This window comes from Sinocyclocheilus grahami, unplaced genomic scaffold (genome assembly GCF_001515645.1).
Source record: "Sinocyclocheilus grahami isolate Dianchi unplaced genomic scaffold, SAMN03320097.WGS_v1.1 scaffold2030.1, whole genome shotgun sequence".
NCBI lineage: Eukaryota > Metazoa > Chordata > Actinopteri > Cypriniformes > Cyprinidae > Sinocyclocheilus > Sinocyclocheilus grahami.
The window spans coordinates 87,164-90,546 of NW_015507209.1; the positions used below are offsets into that span (position 1 = coordinate 87,164).

The window sequence follows — 3,383 nt, forward strand, 5'->3', positions numbered from 1 at the left end:
AGAGAGAGAGAGAGAGAGAGAGAGAGAGAGAGAGAGAGATGCCACCTGACTCTAATAAAGCATGCGTCTTAAAAGCCTCCTCTGTTTTATGCCAAAGCGAACAGACGCAGTTTAAACAGCACGTCCACAAGAACCCAAAGCCCCGCTTTCATAAATAAAAACACTCCCGACGGATCCAATGTTGCATTTCAAAGAGAAACAGAACGAGACACAGACACATACAGTCTCTTATAGTTAAGTGGCATTAAAACTTCTTCTCAACTTCAAGAACAAGCAAAGCCAACTTAATGAGACCAATTAAACCGAGCTAATGAAGTCAAACCAACACTTCTGCAGAGTTCAGTGAAGAGATCCGAGTCAGACTCACGGTTTCTCGAGCGTCTCTGTGTCTGATGTCCCGCTGACGGGTCTCATATGGTGATTAACGGATGAATCGCCCTGTTATGACCCGCTGGAGTTAAACAATTACATCTCACACACACACACAGAGTCAGAAGAAACGCAATGAGTCGCTCCGTGTCTCTCAAACACACAGCCAGCGGAGCCTTTCTCTGCAGTCTGCCCTGCGCCGAGTGTGTGTGAGTGTTTTGGGGGCGGGTCAGATGTAAGGTGTGTGTGTGTGTGTGTGTGTGTGTGAGTGTGTGTGTGTGTGTGTGAGTGTTTTGGGGGCGGGTCAGATGTAAGGTGTGTGTGTGTGTGCCACCAGCATCCAGAACAAACTCAAACTCTCAGTATGTGATCCCTGTCTCGTGGTCTTAAAGTGATCTGAGCAAACACCACCATGTTTTTACTGTTCGATACGATCACCGCTCTTTACAAGGGAGGCCATCGTTGAGTTTCAATTGGAATTATAGCTTAAAACATGTCGTTTCACGCTTTCTGTCTTCGGTGGAACACAGAAGCAGACGTTTGTCTGAATGCTCAGGCTGCACTTTTCACTCAAAGTTGCTAAAATGCAAAAATGACAAAACAAAAAGAAGTACCAGAGCTTTATGCAGTAAAAATAGTTTCAAAGCAGCTGCGCAGTAAAAAAAAAAAAAAAAAAAAGAAGCAGTGTCAGTCACAACATTCTTCAAATTCAGGAATTAATCATTTAGTTATAATTGCAACTAGCGTTTTTTAAGTTAAATTACTCTGTGACTACTTTTGATAGACTCCAATTTAGCAAAATTGCTTTCTGATGTCTTTGTAACATCAGATCAAAGGTTATCAGATCATATAGCGGCTGTCTGAAGAAGTTTTCACTAGATTCCAAAAATAATGCATTTTTGCGTTTAAAAATGCGAGAGGTAATTAAAAAAAAAGCACAAGGTTTAAGGTCCTTGCACACTGAGTATGCGTTTTGTAGTTGTTTTCATATTCACCATCCTTTCCTATCAAAATGCTGGCTACAGATGCAAAAATTCAGAAAATTGAACCTGATCCGAATTTTTCTTTTGTGACGGACGAAAGTTTCGGAGGCAGTGTGTAAACGTGATTGAGACGACGCGAGGTCGTGTTTATTTTTTAACGTGTGAAAATTTCTGACGAGATGCATTTTTAAACAGTTCTTTTCATTTGAGAACAGCATTAAATTTAGATCTGTTCTATGTTGCGCCATGATTTGTTTAACACGTTTTTACAGTGTTGCATTATAACCAATCACACACACGAGTCTGTTGAGCTTATGAATGCAATGGCCAATCAGAGGCCTTCAGATGAGTCTTTATTCAGTGCACGCTGACTGAATTCAGCTCTCATGCTAATTCATCATAAACAACAAAGAGCAGATGTACGTATGATGCAAGAGATTCATTCACCAAACCGTGTATAGACAGCTTTACTGATCATAAGGGGAGTGTTTTGAGAGTGCTTAAACTCGCGCTAGACTGAAGTCAGTCATAATGTTCTTTGACAGTGTAAATGTTCTTTGCTTGCATTCTGTGTATAACTTATTCACTGTTAATAACTGTGAAAGGTACAGGTAATAAAAAAAATGTATTCATCCGTGAACATCCTCCTTCGTAGCGTCATCAAGCTTCGCCTTTGTTATTGTTTTGAAAATGCGACCTCTAGCGGCGAAAACGTAATGTTAAGCGCTGCAGACGCCAAAATGGTCAAAAAACACGCGGTGCATGGAAAACAATGGAAAAGCAGTGCATCTGAATGCAATTTTGCAAAAACGGTCCATTGTCAATAGCGTAGCGATGCATGAAGCACAGCTCACACAGAAGACACTTTCAAACCAAGCAGTTTTCTGTCAGTCGACGTGACAAATTCGCATGACCAACTTGCGACGCAAAATCTGCAAACGTGTGGATTCCCATGGAAATGAGCTGGATTTCGCCGAAACATTTTGCTGAGCAGTAATAAAAGTGAGAGCACCTCAAGTGAGATTATTTTGTGTGAGGAATGGACTGAAAGTCTTTCACCAAAGTTCTCACATCAGATGACTTCAGAACAACTGAAATATAACACACGAGTGATTTTGAACTTTTATCATAGTTTTTTACCGTCTTTTTAAACCTTTTTGGAGTTGGAGAGCCTCTGCTCACTTTCACTGTATGTACAAGAGCAGCATGAACCTATGGCTAAATATCTTCCGCAGAAGAAAGAAAGTCAAAATGGGTTTGAAATGACAGGGTGAGTTAAACACAGCGATCATGTCATCTGAGCTGTCTCTTTAAGATTCAGATCTACAAATCGATGTGTGTTGAGCAGCTTCTTGTCTCCTGTGATGCGTGAACGTTTTGAATTCCTGCGCTGTCATGACGAGTGTGTGTGTGTGTGATTGAGTGTGTGTGCGTGTGTGTGTGTGTGTGTGTGATTGAGTGTGTGAGAGTGTGTGTGTGAGAGTGTGTGTGTGTGAGTGTGTGTGTGTGTGAGTGTGTGTGTGTGTGAGTGTGTGTGTGTGTGAGTGTGTGTGTGTGTGAGTGTGTGTGTGTGTGAGTGTGTGTGTGTGTGAGTGTGTGTGTGTGTGAGTGTGTGTGTGTGTGAGTGTGTGTGTGTGTGAGTGTGTGTGTGTGTGAGTGTGTGTGTGTGTGAGTGTGTGTGTGTGTGAGTGTGTGTGTGTGTGAGTGTGTGTGTGTGTGAGTGTGTGTGTGTGTGAGTGTGTGTGTGTGTGAGTGTGTGTGTGTGTGAGTGTGTGTGTGTGTGAGTGTGTGTGTGTGTGAGTGTGTGTGTGTGTGAGTGTGTGTGTGTGTGAGTGTGTGTGTGTGTGAGTGTGTGTGTGTGTGAGTGTGTGTGTGTGTGAGTGTGTGTGTGTGTGAGTGTGTGTGTGTGTGAGTGTGTGTGTGTGTGAGTGTGTGTGTGTGTGAGTGTGTGTGTGTGTGAGTGTGTGTGTGTGTGAGTGTGTGTGTGTGTGAGTGTGTGTGTGTGTGAGTGTGTGTGTGTGTGAGTGTGTG

At 42.6% G+C, this 3,383-nt stretch overlaps 1 protein-coding gene across 1 annotated transcript in view; it reads right to left on the reverse strand.

The window, feature by feature from the left end:
• The window catches only part of nbl1 (NBL1, DAN family BMP antagonist), an 11,120-nt gene extending 10,578 nt beyond the window's left edge, over positions 1–542 (reverse strand). The window contains exon 1 of the mRNA XM_016260217.1: positions 368–542. The gene's annotated coding sequence lies outside the window, so the exon portion shown is untranslated. The remainder of the gene's footprint in view (positions 1–367) is intronic.
• Between the last annotated feature and the right edge of the window lie 2,841 nt (positions 543–3,383).